We start from the raw sequence: 23,910 nt of genomic DNA on the forward strand, positions 1-23,910 counted from the left end.
TTGCCATAATCTCTGGCTAGAGATTTGTTCAGCCTTGAAGTGCCCAGCTGCGAGTGGCTACTCTCTGGGTGGCACTAGAGACTTTGTTATATCGGCAGTTCAAGGTGCCTGAGTTTCTTCACCCTTGCCCTCTGTTCCCATACGAGACTGTGTTGTTGGATGTTAACCCCTGCAAATAAAAACCTTTCAAAAGGACTTTATTGGTGTTAGTATCCAAAGTTGTTGGGTACCAACCCTGGAAACCCCTAGACGTGGAAGAACAAGCCAAGTGGAGGTAACCGGTAACCCCAAAAAGTTAAGGCTGCCCTGCAAAGGGTTATGGGAGCTACATACAATAAAAATAACACCTAGTTTTTCCCATCCTGCCTCTGGCTGGCCAATACATTGGCTCGCCAGCCATAAAGCATGGAAAGGAAGAGGAAGAAAGTCCACATATTTGAAGTGAGCAAATAAGTGCACATCTGTATGATGGCAGAAAGTGAATCGTGCATGTCAGTGCAATCACAGCATTTGAATAATTGCATGTCAAAAGACTGGTGGTGAAAAAGGAGCAGTGGCAGTGAAGAGGATCATGGATAAGTGCATGTTGGTGCAATGGTGGTAGTTGATTTAGCATGCATTGGTGCAATAGCAGCAAGCAAATAAGTTCACGTCACTTCATTGGAAGTTTGTGAATAAGCGAACATCATTGCAGTGACAGCAAGTTAATACATTTTCAGTGCAACAGGAGTTGTAAGGGGGGACATGTGCATCAGAGCAGGGGTGACAAGGGAGTTCATAAATTAATCCGCATTGGTACAGTGGTGGTCACTGATTAAGTGTAGGTCGGTGTAGTAGTAATGACTGACTAAGGGGTTAATTTACTAAAAGCAAATTCACTCTGCACTACAAGTGTACTGCAAGTGCACTTGGTAGTGCATTTGCTGGAGATCTGAGGGGAAGATCTGAAATGAAGGGAAGCTCTGCTGATTTTATCATCCAGGCAAGTGCAAGCTAAAATGCTGTTTTTTATTTTCCTTGCATGTCCCCCTCTGATCTACAGCGACTGCAATTCCAAGTGCACTTGTAGTGCAAAGTGGATTTGCTTTTATTAAATAACCCTCTAAACTCAAAACTAAAAATGTATTATGTTGCAGCTTACCAATCACCTGGTGATCTGGCCAGTAGCACACCTGTATTGGTGAGTCACATCTCTGGAGGAATGAGAATTGGAGGCACAGCAGACAGCAGCATTGTCAGTCTGGGGGGGGGGGGGGGGGGGGGGTAGTGGTAAATGCATTAGCAGATTTCAATACACAAATTGAAGTCAAACTCCAGCTCACCCTTTATAATCAGTTACAGTGCAAAAAAGAGACTAATACAGCCATCGCATCCAAGAACTGTAAGCTGCAATATAATAAATGTTTGCTTTTAGTTTTAATACTGCCTTAAAGCTGTCATTAACTGCATTATCTCACTGCTAAATTCTCCTTGTTCCATTTCACTATACAGGTTTATTATAGGAAAGCTTTCAGCAGAAAATATTAACCGGTAATCATATTCCTGCTCATTAACACCCTCTTTACACTAAAGAGCATCAACCACCTCCCAATATAATAATGAAGTTGAAGAAAGGAGGGTGTGCTCGTATGTCCAAAACAAAAGAGCAGAATAGAATGTCACTTTTGTGCCTCCAAAGATACAGTGGATTGAAAAGCGTAGCCACCCTAGAACAGGAAGTGTTATACTGGCAGGCTCACCAGCTAAAAATAATGGATTTTTTTTTTTTTTAAAAGGCAACCAATGCAGGCAGGGCAGCCTTCAGAAATTGTGGGGCCCCTTACACAGCTTTAGGCCTGGGCCCCCCCCCCAAGCTGGAACACCAACATTCCCCAGGGTCCCGCCCACTGGCCGTCCCACCAAGTCCTTAAGTGCCTCAGCCCCCCTCATACCTGTTTTCTCACAGCCCCCCTCACACCTGTGTGCTCTTAGCCTCCTCACACCTGTACGCTCTTAACCCCTCTACACCTGTACACTCTCAGCCCCCCCCCCACACCCGTATGTTCTCTGTCCCCCTGACACCTGTACGCTCTCAACCCCCTCACACCTGTACACTCTCAGCCCCCCCCCACACCCGTATGTTCTCTGTCCCCCTGACACCTGTACGCTCTCAACCCCCTCACACCTGTACACTCTCAGCCCCCCCCCCACACCCGTATGTTCTCTGTCCCCCTGACACCTGTACGCTCTCAACCCCCTCACACCTGTACACTCTCAGCCCCTCCCCACACCTGTACGCTCTCGGCCCCTCCCCACACCTGTACGCTCTCGGCCCCTCCCCACACCTGTACGCTCTCGGCCCCTCCCCACATCTGTATGCTCTCAGCCCCCCCTCACACCTGTACGCTCCTAGCACCACTCACATGTGTGTATATGACAAGCACGTACACACACAAACACACACACAGACATGTACACACACAAAGACATGTACACACAGAGACATTTACCCACACATGACGTGTACACACACACAAGACATGTACACACACGGAGACATTTACCCACACATGACGTGTACACACACACAAGACATGTACACACACAGAGACGTGTACACACACAGGCATGTACACACACACAGACGTGTACATACACAGGCATGTATACACACAGGCATGTACACACAGAGACATGTATACACACAAGAGACGTGTACACACACAGAGACGTGTACACACACAGACATGTATACAAACAGACATGTACACACACAAACACACACACAGACATGTACACACACAAAGACATGTACACACAGAGACATGTACACACAGAGACATTTACCCACACATGACGTGTACACACACACAAGACATGTACACACACAGAGACATTTACCCACACATGACGTGTACACACACACAAGACATGTACACACACAGAGACATTTACCCACACATGACGTGTACACACACACAAGACATGTACACACACAGAGACGTGTACACACACAGGCATGTACACACACACAGACGTGTACATACACAGGCATGTATACACACAGGCATGTACACACAGAGACATGTATACACACAAGAGACGTGTACACACACAGAGACGTGTACACACACAGACATGTATACAAACAGACATGTACACACACAGAGACATGTACACACAGACACACACAGAGACATGTACACACACAAAGACATGTACACACAAAGGCATATATACACACAGGCATGTACACACACAGAGACATGTACACACACACAGACATGTACACACACACACAGACATGTACACACAGACAAACACAGAGACATGTACACACCCAGAAATGTAGACACACAAGCATGCACACAATCACACACACACAGCCCCCCCCCCCCCCCCCCCGGCACAACAGCCCTCACTTGTAAGGTGGTCCTAGTCCCAGCTCTTGTCTTGGGGGGTGCACATGCAGGAAATGGCCAGAGGTGGCAGCAAAGAGCAGAATGCCAGCTCATGACAGAGCAGCAGCCTTCTGACTCCACACACATACCGGAGCATTCACGGAGTTCTTCTGCACCTACCCTGCCTTCTCACATCCCTGCCAGTCGGCCGGGCCCCTCCAGAAACTGGGGCCCCTTACAAGTGTATGGCCTGTACCCCCCTGATGGCGCACCTGAATGCAGGTTTAGCATTATGTAAACTAACAGCTATAGAATTCCCATTGTATTTTTATCTGTTGAGAGAGTTTTTTTTACCTGATACAAAAGACATTAGTGGAACAGGGAGTCTATTTCACCATGCAATAGATTCCCACCAGTGCAGCTGACCACCTAGGGTTACCATCAATGAAAGCAGTCAAGTCCAGTAGACTGGAAAAAGTTGTTTTTGAAGCTTGGCACTTTTAATAGCAGTAAAGGCTCATGAAATAATCCATTGTATATTGTCCTCAAATAGCTTAAGTCTCATATAATACATATCTATCTACTGATCTCTAGCAGTAAAAAAAAAAATGTCTCTGAAAAAAGTATTGTCCTTGTAATACCTTTGCATTGCTGACTCTATTTGTACCGAAGCTAGACTAAAGTGATTCTACTGGCAATTTTTTTTTATTAAAAACAAAAAACAAACATGTTATACTTACCTGCTCTGTGCAATGGTTTTGTACATAGCGACCCCAATCCTCCTCTTCTTGGGTCGCCTGCTGATGCTCCTGGCTCCCCTTACCACCCCCCCCCCCCCCACAAAGTGTCCCCATAGCAAGCCACTTGTTATGGGGCATTCATGTGTGCTCGCTCCCAAGTCGGCTCTGTGTGTCTATGGGTCACAGAGAGTGTGGCTTGGCCCTGTGCGAGGGAGGTCTGGAGAGGACACTGCTTGCACAAGGTTTTTTTTTATTTTTTATTTTTTTACTTAATGCACAGAATTAATTAAAATGTTACTAAACACACAACAATCAAATAAGTCTGTATATGCAGTAAAGCATGCTTGTTATACTCACTGTAATACCTAAGGGGTTAATCCTCTGCATTTTAAAAAAAAGGCTGTTTGATCCTGTCTCCTCCCCTTCTTCCACTGTCCCCAAACTATCTGCTGATAGAACAGAGCCTTGGGGGGCACATGCTCAGATTGATGTGTGTTGCTAGAGAGTTTTTTTCTTTTCTTTTAGGAAAGTGCATGGGATAAGCACAGTGCCAATCAGCACTGTCAAGACAGAGGGTCAGTGGTCCTGCAACTTCATAGGACAATTGTGGGAGAATGAAAACTCCTCCTACAAACTATAACCAGACACCGATATTTTTTTTTTTTTAAAGCCCATGGCATGTTAAACACACACAAAAACTTCATCCGGTACCAAAAAAATTAGCACACACATAAGGAGTGAAACACAAAAAAGTGCAACGGGTACACAAGCCCTATGAAATCAGAGGGCCTTGCCCTGAATCCCCCGGGGGGTATTAGGCTCCTGGCGGTGACAAGGGTACTTACACTTGGTCCATCTGGCCGAAACCAGACAGACCCATTTCTCTGGAGGATCTGCTGAAACAGACCCACCCAAGTTCTCAGTGGGGCTCCCCCAAAGTGAAAAATTATGTGTAGTGCTCAAACATGTAACCCCGTTAATAGGAACATGACAACAAAGGTGAAAATAAGTGAATATGAGGAATTGCTCAAACAATACAATGTTTGACTAGTCCACACAAAATGTTGAAACAATGAGGTGAAAACACAGTGAGTGCTAATAGTACTCAATAAAGTGTAATAGTTTATAGAGACATGAAAAAGTTCTTTGAAGCCTCCCTTCCAGAAGGACTTGACTTGAATGTAATTCGGACTATATGATGGATATGTCAATCAAAATCTGACAACAGTGTACACATGATATTCTCCTGTTGGTGTCACTTAGGGTGCGTTGATGGGCAGCTCCAAATCCCAGGACCATGGAAGTCTGCATAGAACCGTTAAGCAGCAGCCAAGGATGTCCAAGATCAATCCACATAGGAATAGACAGGCAGGGATCAAAAAAGGCAGGATGAAGGATGGAAGGGAAAAAGAGGAAAAATCTCCATATGGTGCAGGTCAACCAATAACCATTTAGATCTCACAACAGTTTGCAAGATACATGATAAAATTAATCCAAAATACAATGGAATAAAATAAAAGCAATGTGGGAGTCACAAATGTGCAAGCCCAAAGGGAGACCCCATGAGACAGGGTGAACCAAGCCGAAAGGCCATGTCCACCCCCTCCCAAGACTTTCAAGGCAGGCCCGAGGACCTGCAACCCTACCAGTCACACAGTGCAAAACCATGTGCAAACACAAAAATACAAAAACGTGACACACAAAGGAAATGGATAAAAAAAAAGTGGGGGAGAAGGAAGTAGAGGATAGTGAAAATGCTGCCATTGTGAAATACAATGGCCAGACCCTCCGGGCCAGGAATTTAAAAAATTCCTCCGGTCCCAGCCAAAGGCCCAGCCCAGGAGGCAGGTGCTAAAAAAAAAAGCATGTAATGGTGCAGTGACTGTGGTGCCACAAATCAAAGTGATCCTCTCTCACAGTGATTTTATGGCACCCCTGGACTGCTATTCCAGGGGCACATACACCATAGGCTTTCAGTACCAACCCTGACCGACAACCCAGACTACAGCAGCCCCCACCCCAGCCAGGAAGGCCTTAAGTTCTGAAAGCTTTGTGAGAGCCCTTTGCCATCAGGCTCCACCGTCGCTCCCATCACTCCTACCTAATTACATTAGGGGAATACTAACCGCTCCTCCCCCTCCAGCAAGAGAGGAGCCAGTGTTCTCTCCCGAAAAAACTGATCGGAGCTAGAGCTACCCCAATCTGGGCCAGAAGGCCAGGGACCCGACCCTCTGGGACAGACCCAATGCAGCACCCATCCTCACCAGGAGCACCCTTCTGGACGTCTCGATGGGTCTCCAGACACCGGCACTGCCGAACCGCCCTTCCAGGTCCAATGACACCATTGGATTTGCATGTGCCCTCCCCACACTTGGGAGTAGCACAGCGCCTCTTCTGGAAACTGATAAGAACAGATACTGCACTTGATCTTAGTCTAAAGGCCAAGAAGCTAGACACTGATAGAAGTCACAAGACCGCTATATACTGCTGATAAAAGGTATTTAGCAGTTTATATTTACTAAAACTATTACATTTCCCTGTTCTGTGTACTGTGGGAGACCAGATATAGTGGTGCTGGGTCCTGGGTTTAGTAACACTTTAAGGTGAGACATCTTCTGCCTTTAGAACCACTTTAAATAATAGTATTGTTTTCTTGTGACACTTGAAGTGTATATAATGTAACATATTTTTCTGTTAATGCTGTGATTGTTTTGAAGATCGTTATATGTATGTAGCACTTACCTCAGAAACAACGCTATTTTCTCAGGTCCCCTGTTTCCAGAAACAAAACAAAAGCACTCCTGCGCATAGGTGGAACACCAAACCGGCTATGAGAAAGCACACACTGGCCTTGCTGCCCTCAAGGGTGGGGGACCCTAAGAGTCTAGGGCTGAAATAACTAATCGATTAATCGACAACTAACCGATTATGAAATTAATCGATTACTATTTTCATAATCGATTAATTGGCCAGTAACATAATGGGGTTAACAAAAACTAAAATTAGCCCTTTATAGTACAAAAAGAGCAAATCGCTACTGTAAATATTACTTTCACTGTCCCATAGTAAAAAATTAACCCCTTACAGTAGCGATTTGCTCTTTTTGTACTAATTTTAGTTTTTTTAACCCCATTATGTTACTAAATATCTCAGGCCTGGATCACACCTCTGTGTTTTTTGGTGCTTTTTGCAGAAACACACTACAGTTCATTTACATGGTTTCCTATGGGACACGTTCACATCCATGATTTTTTCAGCTGCTGCGTATTTGGAAAAGATGAGGACTTTTTTTTTTTAAATGCAAAATGGTGCTATTTTGTTTTTTGGTTCAATATACTTCAATGGAGAAGCTGCGGAAAAGGATGTAATAATGCGTTTTTGCAGCAATTTGTGTTTTTTAATCTGCCCAACAACAAATTGGCCAAAAAAAATGTAAAAATGCAAATTGCAGCAGAATTACCTTTTTTTTTGTTATTAAAAAAACTCAAGACCTTCCTCTTTTAGCAGATGATCAAAGCTCACCACAGCGCCTAGAGGCGATTCAGTTTGCATTGTGCGCTATACAAGTATTTCATTCATTCATTCATTCATTAACCGATTATTCGATTAATCGAAACAATAATCAGCCAACTAATCGATTATGAAAATAATCATTAGTTGCAGCCCTATAAGAGTCAAAAAGAGAATAGAGAAAAAGAGGGTGCACCAGCCTTGTTCATTATCCTTTAGGTACATATTTATTGAAGACATAAAAAGAAAACTACTCACAAACAATCGTATAAAATCTTGCAGTAAGACAGTAAGAGTAGACATCAAATGGCAGCATCTATTAACAGACGAACGGGACTCTCCAGAGGTCACAAAGGAGCTCACACCACTCACTACCCGCTGACGCGTTTCAAGGGGACCGACCCCTCTTCTTCAGTGCTCAGTAGTGGGCTCTCCTTCAACAGTCCCCTTTTTCCAGAACCCACAAATCTGTAAGCACCACCATGTTCTCTGACACAACCATACTGAAGATGAAGATTGTGATTTATTGTAACTATACATATATGCAGCAAACAGAGAAAGGGAAATAGAAATAACACCTTAAACAGATGTAGTGCTACCCCAGTAGGAGCTTTTAAACATTTGCCAAGGTTAATTTTCCTAGGAATTGCCCTGCAGCCAGGCACATGGTCACAGTCAGTCTTTGCCTCAATAAGCAGTCAAGGGGTGTTCTTTTTGCTGTTTTTATTTTTGTGGTAACTTGGATAGGGTTGGGTAATTGAGTGGGATAGTCCAAAAAGAACTATACACAAAGCGAGGACAGTAAACTTACTTCTGTAGAACAGTAAACAAAGTCCTTGTAAAAGCAGACTGTGGACTTGGCTTTGTAGTAGTAGTAACTAAAGGCACAGAAGCCTCGTTTTTTATGCAATTAGAGCAGACTCACTTTAAAAATAATTAGATAGACTGAGCTCCTCAGGACACCAGCGGGTGTCCCCTTTACACACACACAGCTGACTCTCTAGCACTAGAGGGGTGGCAGCAGCACACAGTCTTTAAAGAGGAAGTAAACCCTGATGAGTTTACTTCCTCTTTCATTCCCTGTAAAGGCAAATCATAATGGACTACTATGCATTATGTGTCACTTACCTGACACAGGAGCCAGCAAAGTCACCGCTGTCCCCTGTAGTTCCGAGCGTCCATCTTCTTGGTGGGTCTCCGTGGGTCTCGCTGCTCCGGTGCTGTGATTCGCCGGAGCATCGATGATGTCACTCCCGCGCATGCGCACGGGAGCCGAGACTCGCGGCATTGCCGTCATCGACAATGCCCCGCTCAGTGCGCCTGCGCGCCGCTGTCTATGGCGCATGTGCCTTAGATAACGGTGCAAATTCGGGCAAATATCTCCTAAACCGTATAGGTTTTGGAGATATTTCTTGGACCTACAGGTAAGCCTTAATCTAGGCTTACCTGTAGGTCAAAGTGGTTTGTAAGGGTTTACAACCACTTTAAGATCTCTCACAGCAGTCTGTACTCACAAAATGTCCTTGGAAAGCTGGTTTAACTTTTTCCTGTGATACCAGACTAGATTTTCAGACGATGGCCCTTCAGTCAGAACACTGTAACTTCAGCAGCACAGGCCCTTAGGTTGTCCACCTGAGGCCTCAGCACATCGCAAGCACATAACAGGATAGCCTAAGGGGATAAGCAGCCCCCCTTAGGCTGCGGCCCTCTGAAACAGAAAAATACCTGGAAACTCTGTGTCTCAGGGTATTTATAAAGACTCCTTTCACGCATCTGGGCCAGCCTCCCAGGCATTAGCCAGGGCTGTATAAATATGCATGCTGCCCATTTGCTTTGCTCCTTAGCTATTTTCCAGGGAGATCCACAGTTATCAAGAAAGCAGAGAGAGCAATCAAGCCTGCAGTAGGTGAAACACCGAACAGACCATAACAATCAACATAGCTTCACTGATTATAGTGAGAAACCATAAATTTGCCTAACAACAAAACAGCAGCTCCACTGGATACAGAGAGACAGAACTAAATTTACCTAATTTTACCACCTATCTAGGAGAGTGCTACACAAATATATAAAACAAATGAGAAATTCAATATATATATGCAACAAATATATATGAATACTGGTAAAAATTGGGGTATACAGTGGTAAGGCAATGGTCCAGAGAATGACCCCTAAACTCTATAATAGGAAGGGTCCTGCCTAAAGGTCAATATTATATTACCAGGCTGTCAGTCGGCATTAAACTCTTTCCCTGCTAGCCAGCACTCGGAGGCTAAAACTTGGCATTGGAGCACTCAAGATAAGTTCCTCCTAACCCAAGTATAGGTGCCTGTACTGTGCCCCAAGCAAAAGTTAATGTTCCTCTTTCATGGGGTGAAGTAGGTTTTGGCCAACTGCCTCACACTCCTGGGGTAACAGCTGGTCTCCCTCTGTTCTCCTGGGATGGCTCAGGTAAGTCAGGGGCCGCTTTCTCCCCACAAATTAGTCAACAGTACCAGCCACCAACAAGTGGTGTAATCATGTACCAGGAGATGTTCGCTACTCTGGCTCTCTGCATCCCTGAAGCAATGGAAAATATTCTGTTAACAGCCTGAAGCACTGTCTCACTAAAACAATGTCCTCCAACTCTGCCTGGAGCTCAGGAACAGACTTTCATTTTCTTCTCTACAGAGCTCTGGCAATGCTGGGAGATGTAGTCCCTCCTCCAATCGTAAAACAAAGGCTCAGTCTATCTGGAAAGTACATCTCCCAAAGTCATAATTGCTCTCATCAATCTCTGTCCTCCCACAATCCACAGCAGTATCCACAGAGGAGGCATATCCCCTTTCCTCTGTGTCCTTCAGCCTATCACAATCTGCTGAGCATACATAGTGGTTCACCTAAAAGGGTCACCCCCAGAATTTAAGGCACTCATTAGTTGAGCATTGTTCATGGTCTTCCCCAAAATGGTCGCTGCAGCTCAGCATTGCTGGCAATACATTTTTCCTTCCGTGTGCCACAGGTAAGGGACAATGCTTTCAAACAGGGAAAACATTTGTAACTACTGCAAACCTGACTACATATGTATTGCATTGTGTATTGACATGTTTAGGTCATTAGGAGAAATCCAACAAAGACTCATCTGGGCAGAAATTATTTTGCTTGGTTTTATTTTATTACAGGTACTTATATTGAATATTATAGTTGATTACTACAGTTTTCATAACCACAGTTCATAAAACAACTACTTAGACATCTTTGCTTGCTGTTGTGCCATTACGGCCACACTTTCAGGAACTGAAAAGTGTCTCTGGCGTCAATCTTAGCGTCACTAAACCAATGGCCCGGTGCTAGTTGCTAGGGGTACAACAACAAACATTGGAAGATGATGTTCAGGCTCAGAAAGCTATTTGGCTGCACTGGTGTGTGTACAATAGCTTCCAGTTAGAATCAACGGTACAAGAAGCAGCCCAAGGGATTGATGTCAGTGGAAATCCCAGATATGACTGCTAGTGTTAGTTCCCAAAAAACACCTTGCAATGAACGCAAAGTAGGATCTGTGAGAACCCAAACATCACTGACAAAAACTATACTTGCCTCAATTATTTCCTGTGTGACTGGTACATACAATACATTTTATATATATGATAAATAGAGACAGCACAAAGTATGTAAATGAGCGACAGTTGGGAGCTATAACGAGAAATAATGAGATATACAGTGGATATAAAAAGTCTACACACCCCTGTTAAAATGTCAGGTTTCTGTGAGTTAAAAAAATGAGACAAAGGTAAATCATTGCAGAACTCTTTTCACCTTTAATGTGACCTACAAATTGTACAATTCAATTGAAAAACAAACTGAAATCTTTTAGGGGGGGACAAAAAAATAAATAATAATGTGGTTGCATAAGTGTGCACACCCTCTTATGTATGTAGCTGTGTTCAGAATTAAGCAATCACATTCAAACTCATTCAAGTTCAATTGTTATGCCTAGTTCCTTATGCATGTTAGGAAACAGTTAACAGTTTTAGCCATGTGATCTGGGGGCTGTGGTTAGTTTTTTAAGATGGATGCTGCTGAATAAACACCAGGCTGATGTTCAAGCTCCTGCTGTCCGCCTATCCTTGGTGTTAAAATCATCACATACACCGGCCATCATTTAAAGTGCATCTGATTAACCCCAAATAAAGTTCAACTGTTCTAGTAGGTCTTTCCTGACATTTTCTTAGTCGCATCCTGCAGCAAAAGCCATGATCTGCAGAGAGCTTCCAAAGCATCAGAGGGAACTCGTTGTTAAAAGGTATCAGTCAGGAGACGGGTACAAAAGAATCTCCAAGGCAATAGATATATCATGGAACACAGTGAAGACAGTCGCCATTGAGTGGAGAAAATATGGCACAAAAGTGACATTAAGAAGAACTGGACGTCCCTCAAAAATTAATGAAAAGACAAGAAGAAAATTGGTCAGGGAGGCTGCCAAGAGGCCTACAGCAACATTAAAGGAGCTGCAAGAATATCTGGCAAGTACTGGCTGTGTGGTACATGTGACAACACTCTCCCATATTCTTCATATGTCTGGGCTATGGGTTAGAGTGGCAAGATGGAAGCCTTTTCTTACAAAGAAAAAAAAAAACAACACTACACATCACCAAAAGAAAACCATACCCACTGTGAAGCATGGTGGTGGCAGCATCATGCTTTGGGGTTCTTTTTATTCAGCTCTAACAAGGGCCTTAGTCAAGGTAGAGGGGATTTTGAACAGTTCCAAATACCAGTCAATATTGGCACAAATCCTTCAAGCTTCTGATAAAAAGCTGAACATGTAGAGGAACTTCATCTTTCAGCATGAGAATGACTCAAAGGATACATCCAAATCAACAAAGGACTTGCTTCACCAAAAGAAGATTCAAGTTTTGGAATGGCATAGCCAGAGCCCAGACCTGAATATGATTAAAAATCTGTGGGGTGATCTGAAGAGGCCTGTGCACAGGAGATGCCCTCGCAATCTGACTCTGTCTTACAAAAGAGAGTGGGAAAATCTTGCCAAGTCAAGATGTGCCATGCTGATAGACTTATGCCCAAAAAGACTGCTGTAATAAAATCAAAAGGTGCTTCAACAACAAAGTATTAGTTTAAGGGTGTGCACACTTATGCAACCATATTATTTAATATTTTTATTTTTACTTCCCTCCACCTAAAAGATTTCAGTTTGTTGTTCAACTGACTTGTACAGTTTATAGGTCACATTAAAGGTGGAAAAAGTTCTGAACTCTTTGTCTAATTTTTTTACATCACAGAAACCTGACATTTTAACAGGGGTGTGTAGACTTTTTATGTCCACTGTATATACACTGAGCAAAATTATAAACGCAACACTTTTTATCATGAGCTGAACGCAAAGTTCTACGACTTTTTCTATGTATACAAGAGGCCTGTTTTTCCTAACTATTGTTCACAAATCTGTCTAAATCTGTGTTAGTGAGCACTTCTCCTTTGCCAAGATAATCCATCCACCTCACAGATGTGGCATATCAAGATGCTGATTAGACAGCAGGCTTTTTGCACAGGTGTGCCTTAGGCTGGCCACAATAAAAGGCCATTCTAAAATGTGCAGTTTTATGTCACAGCACAATGGCACAGATGTCGCAAGCTTTGAGGGAGCGTGCAATTGCCATGATGACTGCAGGAATGTCCACTTGAGCTGTTGCCCTTAAATTGAATGTTCATTTCTCTCCCATAAGCCGTCTTCAAAGATGTTTCAGAGAATTTGGCAGTACATCCAACTGGCCTCACAACCGCAGACCACATTTAACCACACCAGCCCAGGACCTCCACATCCAGCATCTTCACCTCCGAGATCGGCTGAGATAAGCCACCCATACAGCTGCTGCAACAATCGGTTTGCATAACCAAACTGTCAGAAACCGTCTTAGGGAAGCTTATCTGCATGCTTTATCCTCATCAGGGTCTCGGCCTCACTGCAGTCCGTCATCGTAACCAACTTGAGTGGGCAAATGCTCACATTTGATGGCATCTGGCACTTTAGAGAGGTGTTCTCTTCACAGATGAATCCCGGTTTTCACTGTACAGGGCAGATGGCAGACAGTGTGTATGGCGTTGCATGGGTGAGCGGTTTGCTGATATCAACATTTTGGATCGAGTGGCCCATGGTGACAGTGGGGTTATGGTATGGGCAGGCATATGCTATGGACAACAAACACAGGTGCATTTTATTGATGGCATTTTGAATGCACAGAGATGAGGGGAAAAGATCCTGAGGCCCATTGTTGTGCCATTCATCCACGACCATCACCTCATGTTGCAGCATGTTAATACATGGCCCCATGTTGCAAGGATCTGTACACAATTTCTGGAAGCTGAAAACATCCCAGTTCTTGCATTGCCATCTATGCAAAGGAGATGTGCTGCACTGCGTGAGGCAAATAGTGGTCAAACCAGATACTGACTGGTTTTCGGACTGTTTTCAGAGTACTAATGTGTGTAGGGATGACAAAAGGCTGATATCAAGACACATTCATGTAATAATGATTGCTGTATGTAAAACGTGATTAAATATTTAAACAAAACACATTCAATAATTTGAAAAATACATGAATGCTTTAAAAATTGCTGACAGGGATTTAGAAAACCTGATACCGTGTCCTAAATTTAAATATGTACAATAGTTATTTTTAAACACAAAAATGTATTTGGCATGCTTTATGGAAAGTTATGCAATACATGATCTGTACTGACATTCAAAAGATATACCATAGTTTTCTTCAGATCACACACTGCTACTTTAATAAAAGCAATATGCAAAGTTGAGTTTACTTGGGATTCTGGGAATAGAGATGGCCTTGCGGTTCACCCGGCTGTCGGTTCACGGATAATTTTGCTCGTTCGTGATTCGCCAAACCGGCGGACTTCTGCCGCTGTTCGCTGCGGCCATATTTGTTTACATTGTGAAGAACTTTGACCCATGACACATCCATCATGGGGTACAGGACAGCCAATTGAGACATTTCAGCACATGGACAATTGGACATACTCCCTACCTTATAAGTAGACCTGATCTGGCGGCCATTTTACATTCTGTCTTTTGTCAGTGTAGGGAAAGGAGTATAGAGCAGGGACAGTCAGATTAATCACTAGCTATTACTATTAGGTCCACAAAGGTCCTTTTAAGGACTGGTATAGGTGTACAGTATATAGGGTTGTAATACACTTAGAATATACTTTCTTTCAAGTATATTATGGTGCACTGCTGACTGCTGTGCTGCTGAGTGCTTGCTGACCGATTCTGCAGCTGTCTTTTATCAGTGTAGGGAGGGACAGTTTGGTGTTTGAAACAGGGACAGTCTGCAAATCGCTAGCTACTAGGTCCACAAAGGTCCTTTTAAGGACTGGTATAGGTGTACAGTATATAGGGTTGTACACGTATAATATACTTTCTTTCAAATATAGAAAGCCTATTATACTTCACTGCTGTGCTGCTGAGCTGAGTGCTGACAGATTCTGCAGCTGTCTTTTATCAGTGTAGGGACTGAGGGACAGTTTGGTGTTTGGAGCAGGGACAGTCTACAAATCACTAGCTACTAGGTCCACAAAGGTCCTTTTAAGGACTGGTATAGGTGTACAGTATATAGGGTTGTACACGTATAATATACTTTCTTTCAAATATAGAAAGCATATTATAGTGCACTGCACTGCTGTTCTGCTGACCGATTCTGCAACTGTCGTTTCTCAGTGTAGGGAGGGTCAGTTTGGTTTTTGGAGCAGGGACATTCTGCAAATCACTATCTACTAGCTAGTTACTATTAGGTCCACAATGGTCCTTTTAAGGACTGGTATAGGTGTACTATTTAGTGTGCAGTATATAGGGGGTGTAATACACGTATAAAATATTTGCACATATAGAAAGCATAGTATAGTGCATTTCCACTGTGCAGCATTGTGACTGCTGAGCGGTTCTGCAGTGATACTACAAAGAATGACAAACGCAATTAAAAAAAAGTATTATAACTGGTGTGATAGACCAGTGGCCCCCAAAAACGACAGATTGACGCAGGGTGTTATATACCTTCTTCCACATACATACTGCACTTCTCTAGAGACTTTTGTCACAGGGTCATTTAAAAAATGACAGGCAGAGGAAGAGGCAGGCCCTTCCGCAGGGGTGGTAGGGGTAGGGCAGGAGCAACAGACTTGAGCCAAAGTGGCAAATTGCCGAAGGTGCATGCGATTACGTCAAAGGACGCACCAGATTTGGTTGAGTGGCTCACTCAGCCATACTCTTCTGCACCCTCCTCATCCTCTCGATCTGCACCCTCTTCTTTACTCTCTGCTTTGTGCACCCCCAAAGACACTACCACCAACACCACCACCACCACCATATACCCTCTGCTTGAGTCACAGGAATTATTTTCCGATCCATCACAAGACATTGCTGATGCACAGCCACTCTTGGCATTGGATCAGGAAGAGGAAGTAGCGACAACCGTCACTCAGCAGTCTGACGGCAGTACCCAGATCAGCCCAAGGAGGGGGTTGGTCCCCGGTGTTGCTGCCTACTCCGAGATCTCTAATTATAGCGGTGGGGAAGGTGACGTCGATGATGACGTGTCTAGTGATGTCATGTGGGTGCCCACAAGAGAGGAAGAGGAGGGGAGTTCAGAGGCAGATATGGACCAGCAGATAGGGAGGAGAGGCAGGCGGAACTTAGATTGCACAGGAGGGACAAAGCAGACTGCGAATGTATCTGGAGCGAGGCATCAACCATGTACTGTGACACCTGGCGCTCCCAGGATGCCGGCACATGGCTCCACAGTGTGGGCTTTTTTTAACGTGTCCGCTGCTGACAATAGTGTTGCCATCTGCAGCCTTTGCAGTCAACGCATAAGTCACGGTAAGCCCAACACTCACCTAGGGACGACCGCCTTAAGAAGGCACATGAGCTGCCATCACTGAGCCCAGTGGGAGCAATGGAACCCACAAAGCCACACTGGTCAGTCGCAGCCATGGTGCCATCAGTGACATCGTACCTTATGCCTTCTTTATGGAGCGTGCATTGCATCATGTCATTGATCAAGCCGTGGAGGAGCAAGAAGATGAGGAAGTCGCAATGCTGGATGAATTCCCAGGTGGGGGGGCTACTCTATCTGAGACAAGTCAACAACAGGAGTCTAAAGAGGAGTTAGAGGAGGATGGTGCCGGGCGGATGAGGAGGAGCAAGAAGAGCATGCTTTAAACCTTTCTGTGATCCCTGTTGTTGTGCGTGGATGGGGAGAGGAGAACGAGGAGGATGACATTATCTTGGATGATGAGCAGGAGCCAGGCCACCACACCGCTTCTAGTTTAGTGCAAATGGGGGCCTTCATGCTCCAGTGTTTTAACAGGGACCCCCGTATAAAAAGCATAAAGGTCAAGGACCAGCAACATGCTTAGACCCCCGGTACAAACACAAAATGGCAGAAATGTTACCACTGTCACAGAGGGCTGTCAGAATGGAGCACTTACAGGCCTTGCTTCGAGAAATGCTGCATTCTGCTTTTGCGTGCGCTGGCAGAGGAGGAATTCCCACTCCCAGAGAAAGAGTTGTGGGTACCAATCCAACAGCGCCTGCAAGAAGAGGGCAGTTTGAAGATGTATTGGTGACTTCTGATATGAGGTCATTCTTTCAGCCGATCCATCGACAGTTCTCATCCGGATCCAGCATCAGGGAACGCCTAGACCGACAGGTGTCTGACTACATCGGGTTAACGGCCGATGTGGACGCTTTGAGGAGTGATGAACCCCTGGACTACTGGGTGGGCAGGGTTGACCTCTGGCCAGAGCTTGCCCAATTTGCAATGGAACTGTTGGCTTGCCCCTTGTCCAGTGTCCTGTCCGAAAGGACGTTCAGCGCAGCAGGGGGGATTGTGACCGATAAGCGCACTCGCCTAGCTCACGACAGTGTTGACTACCTCACATTTATAAAAATTAATGAGGCATGGATCTCAGAGGAATTCAACACATCTGACCAGTAGACCATGTATATGCATAACTCTATAAATTATTTATTTAATCAAGCACACTGACCTTTTTTCTACCTTCTACCCTTTGCTGCTGTCAGTGCTCTCTATCTCGGTGCTGGTGTCAGTGCTCTCTATCTCGGGGCTGGTGTCAGTGCTCTCTATCACAGGGCTGGTGTCAGTGCTCTCTGTCACGGTGCTGGTGTGGTGTCAGTGCTCTCTATCTCGGTGATGGTGTCAGTGCTCTCTATCTCAGTGCTGGTGTCAGTGCTCTCTATCTCAGTGCTGGTGTCAGTGCTCTCTATCACAGTACTGGTGTTAGTGCTCTCTATCTCTGTGCTGTTGTCAGTGCTCTCTATCTTGGTGCTGGTGTCAGTGCTCTCTATCACAGTGCTGGTGTCAGTGCTCAGTCTCTATAGCGGTGCTGGCTTCAGACAGTGAGGGAAACAGCAGCGGAGAAGCCAATCAGCAGGCAGTGCCAGCACCATGACTGAGGATCAGCACTGGACTGGCACCTCCGGACCACCGCAGTGGAGCCCTGCATAGGTGGGGGTAAGGGCCGGGCAGAGGGAGGGGCTCAAGCACAGGTTGGCACACTGGGACACTGGCACAGGACTGCGCTGCCCTGACTGTAGCACTGATCATCTGCTGCACCCCCTTCATAGCCTGCCCTGACCTTGCCTCTCCTCCATGGCCTTAATGCGCTCCTGAATTGTCAAAATTTCACAGATAAAAAAAGAATGCCTGTCGTTGTCGATCCCAGATTCACTTAATACTTTTGTTATGTCAGTGTCCACGTTGTGGGACTATATGTGCACAGCTATTAAGTATTTTGTGGCTGAAAATATGACCTGGAGGTTTTTAAGGTTCGTCTGCCATTAAAGTCAATGGGGTCCGCCGCAAACTTTGCGGTTCACGAACTTTTGGCCACATTCGCGGTTCGCGTTCACGAAACGTCCCGTGAGAAGTTCGTCCATCACTATCGGGGAACACCTTAGCATTTTGAGTATATTATTAGCAACCTAAGAAGGCAGAGGTTATACATAACAACTTACCTATCCTTAGATGTGGTGGTTGCTTTAGTGCTCTTTTTTATCTTATATATATTCTCAAATTGTGATCCCTCTAGTACAGCCATTCTCAACCAGGATTCCTTCAGAGGTTGCTAGGGGTTCCTTGAGCTGTGGCTAATGAACCACCTTTTTGATGGTGCCTACAGAGTCCAAGGTTCACCATCACTTAGCAAAGCCAACAGCATGACACAAAATATATTTTTAGCTGTATTTAAGGGTGGTATTCTGAGCACCATTTTAAGGGGGACATTCTTCCTATTGACCACCAGCATAAGGGGCATTGCTCTATTGACCCCTGATGAATTGGTTTTAGTAAGGGTTCCTTGAGACCTGAAATTTATTTTTGGATTCCTCTAGGGTTAAAAGGTTGAGAAAGCCTGCTCTAGTAACACATTTCTTGTCCTAGGGTGACAACTGATAACATACCGTATCAGAACACGTATGACAAAACGCGTAGGGCGTGGCCTCAGGTGAATCCACTCATGCATAGCGGCGGCGGCGGTGAATACAAACAGACATTCATATTGGATCAATTGAAATGCCGGTTTTTATCTTGCATTATGTGAGTAGCATTTTTATAAATAATTAAATAAAAACTTTTATACTGGATCACACTATGTCTGCCCCACTTTACTTTTTGTGAGGAACTCCATGGATATTTAAACCGGACCAGCCATACACAGCGACACAGGGGCTCACACTGTGAAGGCACGTTAACCCCATAAGGGGATGGGGAGCTGGTGAGTGCGGATTACTGCCTTTACACTACAAACGCACCGGTTGTTTATCCAGGAATTCTGAAGCACAATGTCACTTTCGTCTAAAAAGACATTTACGATTGTTTTTTCTGATTTTTATTTTTATTTTTATTTATTTGTTTGATTTTTTATATATATTTTTATCTATTTATTTATTCCCTTATTCACTGGTCTAATGAAACCTTTTTTTGCTTATAACATCCTGCTGTTGGACTTGTAATATATATTTTTTCTGCACGTCTCCACTTAGCGACTTTATAATCGCATGAAGAGTACGATTATGTTTTGATAATTAAAATTTTTTGATTTTTTTGTTTTTTAATTTTTAAATTTTTTGGTTTTTGCATTTTTGTGTTCTTGGTTTTTGGCATATAATTTCAGAGCACTATGCACTTTTTATTAAGCACTTTATACTAATATTATGCACTTTTAGGAATATTTAGCACTTTATTTGAATATTGCATTAGGCATGAAAAAATTTTACCCAATTTGCGGGTTATCACGCATACAGTTCTGTTATTTGTCACTATTACGTATATATTTTTATTATCAGTTTTTTATTTTATTCTCATTGTTCATACCTTTTTTATATTTTTCACAATTAATAATTTGATATACACATTTGCAATTTGCACAAATTAATAGTAGGTGTGCGCCGTTGACTACCCCCTTTGATATACATTTATACTATTCACCCTTTAAGGGTGATTACAAAGGTAGTGGCAGCCCCTGTTCTTACCACTAGGGTACTTATTTATTCTTTCATTTATTTATTTATTTATTTATTTATTCTGTGGGTATCATAAAAAATTTTAAAATATTTTTTTATTCCCTTTACTCACTTTACACTCCACTGTGTTTTGGAATTTTACACTTTATATATATTGTAACATATCTAGGGTCCATAGCGCACCTTTACCCCTTTGCTTTTTTTGATTACCCATCTGTGGCTCATGTATTGTCAGAACTGCCATTCTTTACCTACATATAGTAATATCACTACTGTTTAGTCCACCATAGTTTAGTACCCTATAAGCTTATTACTATTTGAGTATGGCATTATTATCCATATCTTTCATCATGGCGAAATAAACCTATGAATTTTATTTGTATTTGTTTTTTTACTAGTATGATTATATAGGCAACACTTAAGCCTCATACACGATTGGATTTCCCGCAGACAAAACCTCTGACTTTTGTTCGAAAGCGTGTGCCTGGATTTTGTCTTGCATACAAATGGTACACAATTGTCGGTCAACAAACACGAACGTAGTGACATACTAGACGTACTACGAGCTGAAAAAGAGGAAGTTCAATTGTCAGACGCCACCCTTTTGCTAATTTCGTGTTAGTAGACATTTGGTGAGTGTTGATTCACGCTTTTCATTTCGCGCTTTTCATTTCGCGCTTTTCAGTTTGTTTCTGAACAGCTGTTTGTCAACCAGCCTTGTTGTGGAGGAGATAACGTGTTATTTATTATTGGCCTTGGAGTTATTGCTTTGACCCAAGTCCAGACCAGGAACAGGAGGAGGAGGATTTCTTGGACCAAAAATTGGTTGCTTTATTAATCATGATCAATTATGTCATCTGCCTTTGCTGCGGGAGCTCAAGGAGAATAATCCAGAAGATTTTTGGAATTATCCTCGGATGAGGGACCCCTGCTTTCACCAACTCTTGGCATTGTTGACCCCCTATATTAAGAAGCAGGACACATGCATGAGGCTTTTATTTTATTTTTTGGTTGAATAATGATTTGATTTGGTATATTTTCTATATTTTTGGATGCATAGAATGCACTTTTTGGTTAAGTTCTATTGGCAGATAGCATGTCAAATTTTATTTGTTTTCTTTTTTTAATGCACAATAAAAAAAATGTGGAGAATAAAACTTGGCTATGTGTTTTACTTCAAATGACAGTTTGGGAGTAGGCAGTTACATTTAAAAAAATACAATGTAAAATTGACAAGGGACACCAACACAGTTGTATCTTTGATCTTAAAAACTACGGGATAATGATGTTGTGATAACTTGCACCAAAAAAATAAAAATAACGAGGCGCATGCACGGAAGCGTCCAAGATGGCCACATAGACCGGGAGCTCCGCGCCACCCTGGCCTAACGTAAATGGTCGCATCTGATTGGGGAAACCTCAGGCTTCACACGAATGCCCGGCTCTAAGTCCCGTCGGAACCCCAAACCCGCGCTTTCTACAGCGTTAGCGATATCAGGCCGATCCAAGATGGCCGCCGTTACCTCACAACACACAGCTTGCAATGAGGATTCCATAGCGGACCAGGACCACACAGCTAAGCACCTCTCTTCAACTTCAAACGGCACAGTGAGTGAAACTCAACCCGGAGCCCCATCCCCAGCATCCACTGACCCCCTCCTGAGACATATTGGGGGGGAAAGTAATCCCTCCACACAGCATATGTTACCTATCAACTTTGCTCCATGGGACATAGTTCCTAGAGATTCGCCTTCTCCTCCCACTGACTTTGCATCCATGATGAACGCATTCTCTCAAATGTTGTCTAGAGGTTTATCTCAAACTGCTACACAGATCACAGCTTCCATTCATGCTGATCTGCAACAATTAGGAACCAGGATTGATGCAATAGAGCTACAATCGGATCAGTCATGTCTACGTATTAACCAAAATACAGCCAGGATACAAGAACTTCAGGATCATTTAGAAACAGCCACAGCTAAAATTGACGATCTCGAAAATAGGTCAAGGAGATATAATTTCCGTGTCAGAGGCATTCCTGAATCTATCAAGGACACTCATCTCGCTATCCAAGACCTCATCAAAAGTTTAATTCCCACAATTTCACAGGATCGTCTAGAATTAGACAGGGCTCACAGGGCTCTGCAACCTCTTCGCTCAGATGGACTTCCTAGAGACATTATGTGAAACCTCACTACTACTCAGTGAAAGAAGAGATAATGCGAGTTTCCAGAACCTCAGATTCTCTGACATTTCAGGATCATTCCATACAAATTTTTACCGATTTGTCACCATACACAGTCCAAAAACGACGAGCACTTAAACCACTACTTCAAGTTCTGACGAGCAGAGAAATCCCTTACAGATGGGCCTTTCCTCTCCGCCTGAATTTCTCATATAACAATAAACCATACCACTTCTCGACGTTCCAAGATGGAGAACGACTTCTGCTTCAATTGGGATTGATCAACCAGGAACTCCCTCAGTCTTCTACACCGAAAGGAACCTCTTCGTCCAAACGCCCCTCACCGACCAGCCCCTTGACGCAAATATGGCAGAAACAGATGCCCAAGAGATCGAGGGAATCTCCACCAACCTGAATATATACCTAATCTGTCCAATTTTTGTTGAAAAATTGACTTCCTTACGGTGTGTCCTCAGGGCCGAACCTTTACCCGGGCCGGGTTGACCATAGGTCCTGTTTTTTCCTGGTAACTTCTCCAGGTGTTTTCCCACAGAAGACATTATTTTTTCACTTTTTTTTTTTTTCTCTTTTTTTGCTTCTAATGTGGAAAATTTAATAATATTTTTCCTTTTTGACATATACTTTTACTGTATTGCCTGTATTAGCCCCCTCTTCCTCTATAATTTTATTATTTATTTCTCTCTCCAACTGACCTTTTCGCTTTATATTTGTTTTTTTTTGTTTTTTCTCTTATAATGGCTCTTTTTGCCATTAAGTCATGGTCACACATTTCGTAGAGTAAGAGGGGGCAGTTGCTCATTATTTATATATCCCCTATGTTTATTTTAGTCTGGGCTCAGATTATTTGTTTTAGTGCCTATGAGATAATCAACCTCTGCGGCGGGGTTGTCCAGGGTGGGTACAATGCACCCCCCTTTTTACTTCGATAGGAGAACTTACTCTCCTACCGGGGTTCGTTTACAGCGTCCCTTTTGGGCCGCTTTGGGATTTTTTTCCCTTTCTATTTTATTTATTGTATACATTACTAATTTTTTTTGTCTTGAATTGTTATTTTATATAATGCATATTCTGATGTACTTCTATTTTATTTCCTCTTTTTCTAACTCTATTCTCTCCTTACCTTCTTCTTTCTCCCTTCCATCCTTCCTTTTTTACCCTTCCCAGTCTAACCACATCCTCCTTCCCATCTCCCTTGTACAGGATCAGGGCCTGGTTGGATTCTCCTCGTTTTTTTCTCACAAGCATATCTTCAGAAGAACAGGTGTCATCTCCTATCTGCCAGGGATCACTACAAAGACAGGTACTCCTTTTGCACATAGCATGAATTTTTCCATGCTCTTCCTATGACCTCTACCTCACCGGTACAATCTAATCTCCGTATAATGTCCAATAATGTTCAAGGCCTTAATTCCCCAGTGAAAAGGCGTAAAATCATGCAACAATTTCATGCCCACAAAGCTGATGTTATCATGATGCAGGAGACGCACTTCCCCATTTCTTATAACCCCATTTTCCTAC

The 23,910-nt window shown here is 43.5% G+C and overlaps 1 pseudogene; it reads right to left on the reverse strand.

The window, feature by feature from the left end:
* Positions 1-6,463: 6,463 nt before the first annotated feature.
* On the reverse strand, positions 6,464-6,573 carry LOC143928573 (U2 spliceosomal RNA; annotated as a pseudogene).
* Positions 6,574-23,910: the final 17,337 nt, after the last annotated feature.

This window comes from Lithobates pipiens, unplaced genomic scaffold (assembly GCF_037356315.1).
Source record: "Lithobates pipiens isolate NorthernLeopardFrog02 unplaced genomic scaffold, aLitPip1_a1.2 Scaffold_23, whole genome shotgun sequence".
Taxonomy (NCBI): Eukaryota; Metazoa; Chordata; class Amphibia; order Anura; family Ranidae; genus Lithobates; species Lithobates pipiens.